Here is a 15540-nt window from a genome sequence, read left to right as displayed (position 1 = left end):
TGGTATATACAAACAATGGAATATTAGCCATAAAACAATGAAATACTACCATTTGCAGCTACATGGGTGGACCTAGAGAATATTATGCTAATGAAATAAATCAGACAGAGAAAGACAAATACTATATGATATCATTTTATATGCAGAATCTAAAAAATAATACAAATGAATGTATATACAAAACAGAAACAGACTCACGGACATAGAAAAAAACTTGTGGTTACCAAAGGGGAGAAAGAAGGGGGAAGAGACAAACCAGGGGTATGGGATTAACAGATACAAATTACTATATATAAAATAGATGAGCAAACAAGGTTCTACTGTATAGCAGAGGGAATTATACCCATTATCATGTAATAACATTTAATGGAGTATAATCTGCAAAAATACTGAATCACTATGCTGTACACCTGAAACTAACACAATATTGTAGATCGACTCTACTTCAATCTTTAAAAAACGTAATTGCTCTAATGAGAAGAGGTAACTGTCGAATGTGAACTGGAAATGAAATTCAGTGCAAATGTTTGGATATGTGGGTGTACCTCAGTTTCAGGAAACCTAGAATGTGAAAAAGTGATTTAAAAAACAGAAAAGAGAATACTTTGTAAAAAAATAAAGGACACATAAAAGTCTCTTCAAATATTTATTTTAGGGTGTTTATAACACGGTTAGGTTTATCAACAAAGACCAATTTACGCACTACTTTTAAAGAATAACTATTGAATAGAGAGACCTATCGTCGTATTAAAAATATGGAGAAAATAACCACGCTTATTTGCTTCCAGTCTGCATTTCTTTGTTATTGTTCTTTTGTCTTTCCCTGTGACTTTATATAAGATGAGCTGGGATGTCTTAATACCCTGGAGTTTTCTTCTGTGGCTGTCCTCAGAACCTAGGGTCATGGGACTTATTTACATGTGATTCTGCCTTCAAATCCAGCTTCTTTCTTTTTAAATATTCAAGTAAATAGCCTCTCGGGTGGTCCCAGATTTAACCATCGTACCCTGGGTTCTCGGAGCAGAGAGTGTGAACAGGGAGCTGCTGGCTTTCCTCTGCCAGGGCCTCACTAGCTTGTGCTGCAGACGCTCTCAGCGCTTTGATAACCGCGTTCATTAGTTGCTGGCCGTGCACCGCTATCTCTGTGAGTTATGTGGGAGGTGTTAATGAACTTGAGGAGGTGGGTGTGACTAGAAAATGTGCCTGGTCATCTGTGGGGCCTTTTCTCTCTTTCCACCCCTGAGCCTGCAGCCGTGACAAATCATGGAAGGCATGGGGCAGAGCGTTAATTACAGGTTTCCTTAACCCATAGCTGGGGCTGTGAAAACCTAGAACAGCTTGTGGTGTTAATTTGCTGTTACTTTAGCATGGGCTCCCTACTTGTGTGATACTTCTTTGAGGCAGTCATTCCAAGGAAAGAATTTGCAGCTATCTTCCTTACCAGCTCTCCCTGCTCAAAACAACAGACTTCCCCTACCCAGTGAGCTCTCCAGAGTGGCTGCAGGGTTCTTGGGCAAGTTCCTTTCTCCCTGGAGTCCCATTACGGGAGCACAGGGATGTCGAGGCCAGCACCTCAGACATTCTCTTGATCTTTTTCCTCAGTCCCTCAATGGCTCCCACGGTGCCAGGTTCATATTTCTGGGTACCTCAGAAAGAAGAGGGGAAGGATGGTATCAGCAAAGCCTGCCCCTCTCATCAGAAGAGCAAAGTTTTCCCAGAAGCCCCAGCAAACTATTGATGTCTCACTTGTTACCCTTACCTGTAAGAGGAGCTGTGAAAGTAGTTCGTTTTTCCAGTCTCCTCAGAGAGGGACAAGGGGAGCTAAGCATGGATGCTGGTAGACACCCAGTGGTGTGTGCTGGAAGTCCCTTCCAGCTGTGCAAACCTGGGAGTCCAAAAGTGCAGGCTTTTCTGAGCACAATGATGGAGGTCATTCATGGGTACAGTCATCACATGCCCAAGCATTAATAGGACCACAGCAACTGCATATATTCTGCATTATTAACCCCATTAAGACACTGAAATGGCCTCAACACTTCAATATTTCTATTTCACCTATTTCTTGAGTAGTGTCTATCTAGAGCCAGCTGGGGTGTCAGACTGCTGTGTATTCAGGATGGGAGTGACATGAACGATTCTTATTTAGAGGGTTTGAGACTGGAGAGAAGGTGCTCGAAGGAGAGAGGGTGAGAGCCTGGATTCAGGCAGTGGTTGTAGAGATGGAGAGGAGAGGTGGAATTTGAGAAACGTTTAGGAGAGAAAACTCTACTGGACTTGTGACTGGTAGTCTTCATGGAGTTACTGGGAGGAGAGTCAGCCACAGCTCCCAGGTTGCTGGCTTGTGTGCTGCCAGCACTCCCAGATGAGATAAGGAATGGAGGGAATTCAGGAGAGAAAGACTGAGTGTGGGAAGTGATAATGACGCTAGTGGTTCCCATTGACAACTCACCTACTGGCACAGGGTACTGAGCAGAGGTGCCACATGCTGCCCATTTAACTCTTCACGCACTGCTCTGGGCATTGGACTGTAGTTATCTCCATCTTTGCAGTGATTAAGGAACTTACCCAAGGTCACGTCTGGAAAGTGCTAGGGCTGTAATTCGAGCCCAGGCATTCTCTCCTAATCACAACACGTAGGACCTCTGCCAATGAAACAGTAGTGATATAAATGAGGTTCTATTTGATCCTCTGTGTTTGAAGTACTTGAGGGACTTCCAGGTAAATATGTCCAATAGATGGTCCCATATATCAGTCTGAAGCTTAGGGAAGAGGTTTGGGTTGGATATATGGAAATTTGGGTATCATACATTCATAGATGGGCAAGATCATTCAGAAAACATAAATCAAGTGAGAAGTGGACGGAGGCTTTAAATCTTGGGGAAAATCAACTTTTAGGGAGTCAATCCAGGAGCTGACACCCCTGGAGGAGACAAAGACCACGTGATCAGATGAGTAGAGGGGCCATCAGGGAAGGGCAGTACCACTAAATCCAAGAGAATTAGGTGTTTAAAGAGGAAATTGTTTAATCTTTTTGGAAGAGAAGAAAATTTAGATGATATCTGGAGAAGAATGTGAGTAAGAAGAGGGGTATTTTGTCTTGGGTGTCTGTTTTAGGACTGGAGGTACTTGAACTTGTATGTAGGCAGAAGGGAAGAAGCCAGTGGAGGAAGAATCCTGAAGACTCAGGAGAATGCTGGAAAAAATAGAAGCATAGCATCAAGTGGCTTGGATGAGGGGAAGACACAGCAGAAGAAGACTTTATCTTCTGAGGGTGTTGGAAAAGAGGTAGGGTGCGTGTTAGTACATCAGGTGGAGAGGTCGGAAACTGATTATCATGCCTGATGAGCTCAACTTTATCAAAGACCTAGGAGGTGAGCAGGTGCTACAGGAGCTTAGGGAGGAAAAGGACCATCTCTCATATCTGAGAGCATCACCCAAATCCTTAAAAACTAAGCACCCCTGTGGACTTATGTTTCAGAAAGTCCAGGCAAAATCACCATCCCTGGCTGTCACAGACACAGCACAGTGTCTCTGCTGACAAATGTCTTGCCCCAAGTCATACAGCTCGAAAGATGTAGAGAAATTTCCTAGCCTATGCTCTTTCCACTATTTTATGCAGGATTTTGATGAAAATGGGCTACCTGTTTCATGATTCTGAAGCAACACCGATACAGGATGTCATTTCAGATTTTTGCTGCTGTGTGTTTGTGCAGCGACGATCAGTGTGTTCATTCTTAAGTGCTTCTATGAAGTGACTGATAATGGCATCTAAGAATCTAGGACACTGTTACCCAGAGTGTGCTCTCTATGAACACCCGTCATGTGTGATGTTCCTTGAAAAAAAAAAAGTTCTGTGGTCAAATGTATTTGGGTCATGCTGTGTTTCCTGCCTCTCCTTGGAGAGCTCCAACACACATTAGTATATTAAAGGCTCTGAGGGGGTACAAAGTCAAAAAAAGAATCTTCTTTAGCCTAACTGTCCCAAAATGGTTTGACTGCAAACACTACTCCACCCTATTTTATTGTTATGATACCCTTTAGTAAAAGGCAGAACTCACTCTAGGAAATGCCAAACTACAGTTGCAAATTACCTTTATTCTGCAGAACACTGAGAAGAGTGGATGATGGAATTTGCAAGCATTTGTAGTCAACGTGCTATGGTAACTTAGCATAATATCTGTTTTTTTCTTTTTGACACTTTTTGTGCCAACATTAAAATAACTCTATCAATTTGGCATTTATATTCAATAACTTTTCAAAAATGATTACTTTCCTTTTTTATATTTATATATTTATTTTCCAGATTTTTATTTGGCTTCTTTTGCCATGAAGCCAGTTTACTTTCCTTTTGAATGTGTTTACTGAGCTTTTATTGATAACCTTGCATGTGCAAAGCACTGCATTGGTATTAAAGTAGTAAGATATGTTTATCCTTTGCCCTCGAAGAGTCTGGAGAGGATAGTCCGAACACTGGAGGTTGAGTTCAATGCCAGCCTCTTGGACAAAACACCTGGAAAGCACGTTGGAGAGAGAGATTGACCATGCGGCTAGCTGGTAGAGACCCCCGGCAAATGCTATTTGAGCTGGGTATCAAAGGATGAGTAGAGGTTGACCCAGTGGAACGGGAAAAAAATGGGAAATGTCAGTGGAGAAAGAAAACTTGGAAGCATATTGACAATCTTGTACACCTAGATAAGGAGTTTAGATGTTATTCTATAAGTAGCCAGGAGCCTCTATGGGAGAGTTTTAAGCAGAGATTTAAAAGATCTAAGTTTTTAATTTTTAGATTACTGTGGCAGGGTAAGGAAGATAAACTGGAGGTCTGAGATTATTGTTGGGGACATAAGTAAGAGACTTGAAATCTTACTGATAGATGACAAGGTAATTGTGTAAGCATCATTATGAATGATTTTTCCTGTAGTAAAATTGGTGGTGTTTTTCTTTGCATAGTCCAATAAGACTCACCTATAGTAAAGTAATGCACTTTGGTCTGAGGAAGCACAGTATGCTGTAGTGGCTGGCTCTTTGGAGTCATTTCAGGGATGACAGCTCATTTGATAAAAGGGCTGGGGGGTAGTGCAGTGGAGGGGGGATGATTTGGAGTCAGGAAGACCCCAGTCAGCATCCTAGTTCCACCACTTAGAACAGTGGTGGTCTCACTTAACCCCCTCAGTGACTGTTTTCTCACCTGAACAAAAAAGGGATTATAATACTTCCAACAGCTATTCATGGATTATAGGAGATAACATACATGAAAGAACATTTTCATTCTCACAACAAAACTGGGAAGTGGGAGGTTGGAATAAACCTCATTGAAAATCTGGAAAACAAAATTCACAGGGAGTGAATGATTCACCCAGGATGGTGCAGTGAAGGGGAGGTCGCCTGTCCTTGCCTCCCCACAGACCATCAGAATCTTAGCCCAGTGGCCTGTCCACCTTGGCCCTTTAAAAGAGAACAAATGCATTGTCAAGTAAAAGCATAGAATGAATCCCAGTTACATTGTTTGGTGGATTAATTCATTTGTTCTGCTCTGATCTTCCTGACTGTTCCCCCCGTAAATGGAGACATTTGCTGAGGTCCCAGCCTAGCCAGACTCTTCGAGCAGCTTTCTGTGGGATCAAGCTCTCCATGACTAATATGCCCTCTGTAACGCCCCACCCCATCCTGGGTCTGAAGGGAGGGCAATGGAAGAAGACTGCCCTCTCTCCCCTTTAGGGTTATAGCCCCTAAGGACCTTAGCACCAGCGGGCTTGGGGGAGGCTCTCCAGGGAAGGACTATTACTAAATAAGAAAAGGCTGTCAAAAAGGCCAAGAGGAGACCACTGCTCTCTGTCTTTTCTCTCCTGGCAGCAAGAAAAGATAACAACCACTGAACCTCCAAACAAAACTCTCCCGTGTCTGCAGTATCCATGCTGACAGCTTAATTAGTCAAATAGGAACCCTGGCAAACCACAGACCAAGTTCTGCCCAGAATTACTTGCCCGCAGTTCTAGCTGAAGTGACAGAGGCTGTTTAGTCTCAAAGTAGGAGGGATTGCCAGGCACATTCTAGTGCCAGAGACCTACAAGGAGCCCCCTTTCCCTGCCTTGTGACCCAATCCCATCCTACAGAGCTTGAGTTTCTCAGCAAAGCTCAGTATCCTGAGGGTACCAGAATTGTCAGTGTGCCTCATCACACGTAGTGTGCTCTGGGGAGCACATATAAAGGACAATGGAGGTTGGAATGAGAAAGCTCACAGATTCCTGACTTCCGCCCTCCTTTCTCCCTCTTTTTTATTCCCCGAGTTTGCCTTCACCCTAGCTCCTCTCTCTGTTCTATCTCCATACGTGTGTCTCACATTAACCTCTTTCACTTATTAGAATTCATAACCTTGGCTAACTAGCATCGCATAACTGAAACTGTACTCTCCCAGAACTCGTGATCTGAACTCAGGGATTATAGCGTGTGGGCATCCTCTGGCTTTTCCACATAAATTCTAAGAAGTTCTTGCCGTTTGTGAAGTTGGGGGTGACAGAGGTGGGTGAAAAGAACATTTAATGAAAATGAATGTGTCCACTGTTATCCCTTGGTCTTAAGTCTCCAGGCCGTGAAAAGAGAGAGCAACTGATTGAAATTAAAACCCACTGAAGAAAGGATGAAAGTGGACAAATTATTCATAATCTGTGCCCTCTCGTTACTCCGCGAGCACGTTGTAAGAACCGACGAGGGAACAACTGGAAAGCTCTTGGAACTCCTTAGTGATAGCTGCTTGCTAATAAGATCACCCCATTACCAGGCTTATTTGGAATATTGCAACTGTATAGGAAAGCTAAATGTTTATAGTGTTCCTTAAGGAAGTATAACTTTCATAAAACATTACTATAACAGCAGCTGGAACCAGACAGGTATTAGACAACCATAAGACAGGCTATAAACCGCTGTACCTCTCTTTTACTATCCTTTCCCCCTTTTCTTTCTTCTCATTATCTCAGCCCTTCTGATCTTTTCTACCCTTTCTTATAATTTCTCTTACTTCCGTTTCTGTCTGTTTCTCTCCTGCTCTTGTTCTCTCTCTCATACATACATACACACAGTCCCATGGATGAACATTTTGATATTTCTCATTTAGTTAGGAGAATAATGCAAATTACCGTCAGGAGGTAGGTACAGCCATTTTTGTATCTGCCTGTAGGTGTTTCCTCAGGCTTCAGGGAGCTGGGCTGGATGCTGTAAATGCTTTGTCGCATCTCTGGCTGAAGCCCAGCTTAGGCATTTAGAGGTTCCTTTGCTGTACTGTTGGATGTGCTTCGGGGAGTCTTGCTGTGGCTTCTTCAGGTTCCTATCTACCTCCTTTCCACTTCTGTTACGGTGCCTTTATAACATCTCATCTCATCTCTGGTCCAGTGAATTTCTGACGCAGAAACCTCTGCTGTGTCTGGCACTATGTGAGATGGGGGATTTAAGACATCATTCATGTCTTTAAAGAGCTTACTATAGTTGGAGTGAGAAGAAGTCCACAAACAGTATCCGAATATCACTATACAGTATATAATCAAGGGCTGAACTGATACAATTACCTACTAGAAATGCGTACTAGAGGCAGGCAGTCACTATGCTGGGCAGTCAGCAGGGACCGAGGTTAGAGTTGAAAGCTAAGGTCTCGGGACAAGGCAAGTGGCCCTTGAGATGGATCCCGAGGAACTGGGAATTTCACAACAGGGATAGGAAGTGTGCACCCTCCAGGCTGGGAGGAAGGCCTTCTTGGAAGTCCAAGAGCTTATTGTTCTGCCGATGTACGCATATTTCTAATGACAAAGGAATCCTTAACTGAATCAAATCTCACAGCTACGTTTGGGGTTTGGGCACCACTCATTCTTGAGGCTCCTGGAGTTTCATGGAAATTGCAGTGGTGTGGGAGACCTACTCTGGCCATCCCATAAAGGATGCGCCCACCTTTTATAGAACGAGTCTTCACTAACTAGGATTCAGAGCTCAGGTTCTCTGCGTGTGTCGGGGTAACATCTGGATTCTCCACGCAGCAAAATCGTCACGCTTCCTAAACAATCCATTTCGTCATGTCAGATTAAAACACGAGCCCTGAAAAACTATCTTTTGTCAAAGATCAGAATCTCATTAACATGATCAAATGCAATTAAGTCACCATTAGTTTTCAAGAACAGTTTAAAGGGGGCTCGATAAATGGTGTAGGTCTCTGTGCTCGTGACAGATCAAGAGAGACTTGGATGATATCCACCCCCTTTATCTATTCATCAGAAATGCCTGTGGGGAGAGTGGAGAGAAGAGATCTATTATCTCTGCTTTCCTGCTAACCTGGAGATGAACAGATTCTCACACTTTGTGAAACCAAATATACTTAAAAAGCAAAGGCTTCAGGGCAGTGATGTGTAGACTGATAATAAGATGGGTTGTAATAAAAACAAATTTTTAATCTCATTCGTTCATTCACACATTATGTTCACCAGCCATAAGTTGATGAACATCAGATTGCCGCCTGCCAAGCCTGTAGCCAGGTAGAGAGGCAGGTGTCTCTATGATGAGACGTGAGAGGTATTCCAGCAACAGCGTGTTGAATTCCTCCATTGTAGTCACTTCTCTGAATTAACACGAAACATCTGAAGCTCCCCTAACAGAATGAAAATGCTCCATGAGGGTAGATAATACTACCCAACTGACCCCCGTTTGTAAGTTTGCACAGCTTGGCTTTGAAGAATAACTCTCCGACACTCTGCAGAGGGCGGTATCCTAAAGAGGTGAGATGCATAGTCCAAGAACAAGTTTTGAGAGAAAAGACGAAAACCCTGGGGAGTCAGACATAGAGAGATGCAGGAGAGGAGGGTACCATGAGTTGAATGAAGATGCCGAGGGTTGTGTTTATATTCAAGGCAAAAACTGAGAGCCAGAGAGGAGAAGTGCCCGGGAGTAAACTGCCCAGCATCCAGTTAGGACTGGCTGCTCTGAAAAGCACGCCTCTCTAAACGTTTGTGCATTTAACAATGTGCATCTGCTCGTTGTTAAAGGTGAAACAATCCAAAGCTTGGTATGTTTCACAGAGTCACAGAACAGAAATGTTAGGGTGCTGGAAGGAATCTTAGCCATCACCCTGCCCACTCACTTTATAGATCTGGGAACTACCCATGCCCAACAGAGGGATCAAATCTACTTTCGCCCAAGGCCAGACCAGGGTCTGATGGAGATCCATGGCTAAGCCTATAGTTTGTCCTCCAAACCAGGACACTTTTGAGAGGGAAGGTGACTAACTAGATGGGATGCTAGGAAAAGAAACATAAGCTGGGCAACCTTGGATAGAATTGTCAAATCAGAGCTGAGGTGAGAGGAAGCTACTAGACAGCTAGAGGAACATACAGGGGAACAGGGAGCAATCTCGTGATGCTAACAGTTGGGATCAGTGTCCAAACAGGGCACAGAAAATCCATTTCAAGAGAAGAAGAGTAACCAAGATCATTGGACTGAGTGGGGTGTACTGTTGATCTAGCTTTGGAAGTGCAGACTGGGGACAGTGAGCTCATCCAGCATAGGTGAGGTCAAGCAGAAACAGCCATCCAAGATGAGGCAAGGCAAGGGAAGAAGAAGCCGGCACAGAGCTGGAAGCGGGCCCCAGCGAGCCATCAGGGGCACAGTATGGGCACCTCTGCATCTCCTCGCTGCAGGAGCAAAGAGATGCAAGCTACCCGAGGGGACTGAGTAAGAAGGTGACCACCTTTGCCCTCCAGCAGACTAGAACTAAGCCTCTCTCCTGATCTCTGGTTTGGGGGCTGTGCAGGGTATTGCTACAGTACTCTAACCCTTCAGGGTTCTGGGTAGGGGTGGCAGCCTTGAATTAGCTGGATGTTCAATCAGATCACCTGGGAGAAGACTACGACTCGACAGGGTGGGCACTGAAAGCAACTTGGAACAAATAGGGGAATAAATAGGCCAGAGTCCCATCAGGGTGGCTTGACCAGCATGGAAACCAGGTGTGTGATCATTCTCAGTGTGAGCAGTTTAGACATAGAAGGTAGTCACAATTATAATCTACCTTATGCATATGGGGGAACTGAGGCAGCGTCTGCCAAATATATCAAGAATTTTGCATCACCCACTGAGTGGCTCAGAAACACTTATGCTGGGACTTCCTCTGGGCTTATGGCACCAAACATCTCCACACTGCACCCCATAAAAAAGCCTTTGACAACTCATCCAGGGAACTGGGCTTAGCTAACAGCTAATGGCAAGTGTCTAACAAATCCACTCTTGCTTAAATTTTAATATCTGGTAAGATATTGTACTTCCTCTCACCTCTATATTTACTCCCTATGAAAATAATTCCCTAACATCTCAAATGAATAAATTACCATAGCTGAATTCCATTCGTTGCATCAGCTTGGAGAGGGGGATGGGTTCCTGTCTTCATTTCCCATTCAGTGGACCCTGTATCCTTCCAAGACTTTTTAAGATCCCAGGTCCAGCACCAGGTCAGGAATATTAGGACCAGCCAGTAATCAGGATCTGAATTCCACTGATTCCTCCTTGAGGGAAGAGACCAGGTACGAGGGGATGGGTTAAGGTATAGTCTGGGCAGGACAACTGAAAGGCCTTTAGTAAGGGAGAGGGGATGGAGAAGAGGGATGAGACGTTGCTATGGATTGAATGTTTTGGTCCCCAAATTCACAAGTGTCGGTGTTTGGACGTGGCACCTTTGGGGAATCATTAGGTTTAGACGAGGTCATGAGGGTATGGCCCCATGATGGAATTTGTATACTTTTAAGAGGAGGAAGAGAGACCAGAGCTCTCTCTCTCCCCCACCACGTGAGAACACAGCAAGAAAACTTGATCTTGGATTTCCCAGCCTCCAGAACTGTGAGAAATGAACGTCTGTTATTTAAACCACCCAGTGAGTGGTATTTTACATAACAGCCCCCGCAGACTAAAACAGACATCATAGAATGAGTATCTTTGGGGCCTGAGATGTCCAGGAGTCCAGCAGCTAAATGAAGTGTGTGCAGCACTTCTCACTATGGTGTGACCTGGGGAGAAACACACGTGCTGGATTTTTTTGGAAAGCAGTCGTCAGCACAATGTTATCACCTCTTCCAATGAAGGTGTCATGCTTTCCATTTGGACTTGCAAGAACTAATGCTATTTCAAGTCCTGTTTCCTTGACTGGGAAAATAAAAAGACAAAATAGCTTTCCCTCTCAGCCCCATAACTGGCTCCCACAGGGACAAGCCACGTTAGAGGTCCAACATCTCAAAGTTAGGTTGACGTATATGTTATTTTCACTGGAAAATTAGTGCACAGGGTAGACAAGAGCCCTTGGTATTCTGAAGCAATTAACTAGACAAAGACAGTGTTTTTCTGACTAACATGATGGAAATGAAGCAGTGGAGACAGCTAGGGTGACATTTTCCATCAAACAACTTTTTTTTATTTGTGCAACATATTTTCCAAGTGATAGAAAATGACACACTGTCTCCATTACTTCCTTTCCATCGTCTCCATCTTTTCTAACTTGCATATTTGGGAAACAAATTGCTTTAAACATGTCAAAGACACTTGAGTGGATTGTTAGCCAGATTTTAAAAATAAAGATGATTCACAAAGACAGTACTTGTGTTTATAACCATCATGATAAAATTTCAAGGAAAAACTCACAGATGATTTAGGGCACAAGTACAAGGTAATCATCTTCAGAAGTTAGAACGCACTCTCCTTTTGCTTTCTGCCTCATTTCCCCTAGATTCGCATGGCACAGTGAACCTGACCTTGTGGGAGCTCAGCCATCCCTGCTTCAATGCTCTACTAAGTAGCGGCCCCCATATTGATTTCTTCAGCCTTGGATCCCGTTTCCATTACTATGCAAGGAGTTGAGCTCCTCCTTGACATTTTCCTCCTCATCAGTCCCATATTCTCTTAGAGCTGATGCTTCTTGAAGGATGAGCCTAGAGAGATAGGATGTTGCCTAGTGTGGGGCAACTCGGAGGCTCCCTTCACCACGTATTCTTGAAGAGTCGATATAGGTGTTCCAAAGAGAAGAAGCTCAAAAAGTACTGCTCATCTTAAGAAACTTAAAGACCTACATCACTGATGGATTTTTAAAAAAAAAAAAAAAAGAAAAAGGAGAAAACTATGCTCCAATATAAAATAAAAAAAATTTTTAAAGCCAAAAAATAAAAACATTTAAAAAAGGAGAACGTGGATATACAAGATAATTGTACAAACAATGGTTACCCATGTTGTTCTGTTGTTTAAAACTTAAAAAAAAATTTTGAAACAAACTCCACTTTACAGAAAATTTACGAGTGGTACAAAGAACTTCTGTTTTTCTTCCTGAACCACTAGAGAGCTGCCAACCCTATGTCCCGTCATCACTGAATACTTTAAATACTTTAGTGTGTATTTCCTGTGAGCAAAGACATTCTCCTGTATAACCACCAAAATCAGGAAATTATAATTGATACATTATGATCATCTAATCTTCAGACCCCATTTGAGTGGCACCAGTTGTCCCAATAATATCCTTTATAGCAAGGGGATCCAGTCCAAAATCACATGTTGCATTTTGTTGTCATGTCTCGTCTCTAGTTTTCTTCAATTTGGAACACTTTTGTCGTCTTTCTTTGACTTTCGTTACTGGACACGTTTGCAGATTATAAGGCAGTGATTTTGTACAATACCTCCCAATTTGGGTTTTTCTGTCTGATGCTTCCTCGTGATTACAATCAGGTTATGTATCTTTGGCAGTAATATCACAGAAGTGGTGCTGAGTTCTTCTCGGTGAATCCTACCCGGTTGCACGTAACTTTTTTTAGATCCCCTTAATTAATTTTGATTACTTGATTAAGGCAGAGTTATAGGTCAATGTCTTAATCTGTTCTGGCTGCTAACAAATAACGTAGACTGGGTGCTTATAAATAAACATGTATTTCTCACAGTTCTGGAGGCTGGGGAGTCCAAAATCAAGGTGCTGACAGATTTAGTGTGTGGTGAGGACCTACTTACGGGTCCACAGATGGCTGTCTTCTCACTGTGTACTCACATGGCAGAAACGGTGAGGGATCTCTCTGGAGTCTCCTTTATAGAGACACAATTCCCATTCATGAGGGCTCCACCCCACGGCCTAGACACCTCTCAAAGGCCCCACTGTCAGTTATGTGGAGCTTTTAGCAAACTGTTTAAAGGGCTGTAATACTAGTGTTTCTATAAGCTACTCTGAAGCCTTATTTAGCAAATGTTCTAGTATATGTTTAAGTGAAGCCTTTGCATCTATGACATGAATTTTGGGGGTAATACACATATTCAGTCTATAGGAGTTGGGTTCTCTAGGAAGTAGACTTTGAAATGAGCATACAAGAAGTTGATTACGGAATGCTCTTGGGATTAACCTCTGTGGAAGCAGAATTGGGCAGAAAGAGAAGTTGAGCTTCAAGTAGTACCTGCAAAGGCCACAGCTGACCCCACGAGGAACTATGGAGATGGGACGGCTCTTCAGAGCTCTCTTGTTATGGGGGCACCTGAACTCGACCTTTGTACACCCATGTTGATCACCCATTGGGTGTGAACTGCTCCTAAATGAGGTACAACCTTGGACGAGGCAGTTTTCTTCAGCTTTGGTAACTCCCAAAGAGGGCTGACCCACCAAGGACCACTTTATGCCATCAATCCCAGCAGCTATGGATAAATCTGTCCTTCCTGAAGGAGTCTCTGGGCAGCACATCACAGAATCCAACACAGTGGTGTCTGTCGGGATTCTCCGCTGCAAGTTACTCTTTGTTCCCATTGTAATTACTCAGTGCTTTACAAGCAAGTACCTTCAGACTATGAAATTATTCTATTTATCATCAAACTTTTACTGATTGAATGATTGCTATCAATATGAATTCATGATTTCCTCTTTTAATTAAATAGGTTACTTAAATCTGTTACTATCTTTAATTCATTTGATGTTCAAATTGTCATAAATTTTGCCCGTTGGAAACTTTTCCAAGTGGCCTCAGTGATGTGATGTGGCCTCATCTCTGGTGATGTGAACTCATTTAACAGTATTGCACTCATATATTTGCATTCCAAAGACAGAGAAATATTTTATTATAATTACCAATGATTTGTTCTTTTCCCCATTATTGTTGCCGTTAAATTATTAACAAGCATTGACTGTCTTAGTGAAAATTTCATCAGAGGTCTGTTTTGCTTGGAAAACATTCAGCTAAACTTTTGATCTTATCTTTGTTAGCTAATGACACGTCTTAAATCTCATAAGACCTGCTAGCCTCGGGCTGCTTACATGATGGATACAATACAAACAAATGGAATTTAACTCCACAGAATTGCCATTTGTTGAGGAGATTCAGTTCCTATAAGAGAATTCCTTATGGCACGCTTCCTGAAGCTGATTGAGAAACAGATAGGCACCAAAGCTGCTAGCTGCCATGCATCTGGTCAGTGATCCCTACTTTCAGTCCAAAGTGTGTTTCCCACCCACTCCAAACCTTCCTTGGGCTTCCAGGGCCCAGCTTGTGGATGGCAGAATCCCGAGAAATGTGTAAACATCCTTCGTCATTTGAAATTGTTTCATAACAGTTGGAGTGAGGAGGGACGAAAGGCCAGTATGCAATTTGGTTCATAATCATGGACTCCATCAAAGTACAATAAACTAGACTTGTGAAACCAGCATCCTCTCGCCCCAATATCACTAGATCCTAGAGGATATAAACCTCGATGGGCTGTTAGAACAACAGAACCTCATTCAGACTCATGCCAGGGAAGGGCTACAGATTCCCCTAGAAAAAAACTGTGGTGTAGGTAAACTTTGTACTTCAAGTGGCCACATGTTTCACACCACCTCCCTACCTCAATGTCCAGGTCTCTCCCAGCTGTGAAAACCAGCTTTTAGGAAAGGTATGGTAATCAGGTTTCACATCACAGAGTAACACATTTAAGCAAATGTATTTCTCTCCAGGGATAGAAATATTCTAGCCGTATCTCTAGTTTGTCCTCTATTGGAAGGATTTTCATGATCAAAAAAGCAATGTGGGCATATCCTGGGGAGTCAGGAGATCTTCATAGCAATCTCGATTACTCTCCCACAGTCTACGTGGCAACCAGAGTGATTTTTTAGAAGGACTTAAGGTAGACCATATCTGTTTTCTACTGATTTCTTTTCTCAAGAAGAATAAATTCCCAAATCCTGACAACAGCCTACAAGGCCCTGCTGGATCCTCTGGCTCTCTCACCCCATCTCCCACGGCTCTCTCCAGTGTTCTCTCTGCTCCAGGCACATCAGACTCCTGGCGCCTGCCGAGAACACCGTCCTCAGGACCTTTGCACGCACTTTCATGCTCCCCTCTCGGTGTCTGCACAGCTCATTTCCTCCCTGCTCTTCCACCTCTGCTCAATGTCACCTTACCAGAGTGTCCTGCTCTGGCCACTCTCTCCAAATCAGCACCCCACCCTATCACTCTCTGTCCCCTTTAGCTGCTTTGTTTATGTTTTTATAGCATTTATCTTCGTTTGATGTCGTATGTATTTATTTGTCTATTG

General features: G+C 43.2%; 1 protein-coding gene across 1 annotated transcript in view; it reads left to right on the top strand.

The window, feature by feature from the left end:
* F13A1 (coagulation factor XIII A chain) overlaps positions 1 to 15540 on the top strand; it is a 135768-nt gene that overhangs the window by 13528 nt on the left and 106700 nt on the right. The window lies entirely within an intron of this gene.

Source organism: Grampus griseus, assembly GCF_964374135.1.
Source record: "Grampus griseus genome assembly, chromosome: 10".
Classification (NCBI taxonomy): Eukaryota; Metazoa; Chordata; class Mammalia; order Artiodactyla; family Delphinidae; genus Grampus; species Grampus griseus.
Note: the sequence above shows the minus strand (reverse complement) of the source record. Positions and strands in the feature narration are given on the sequence as shown.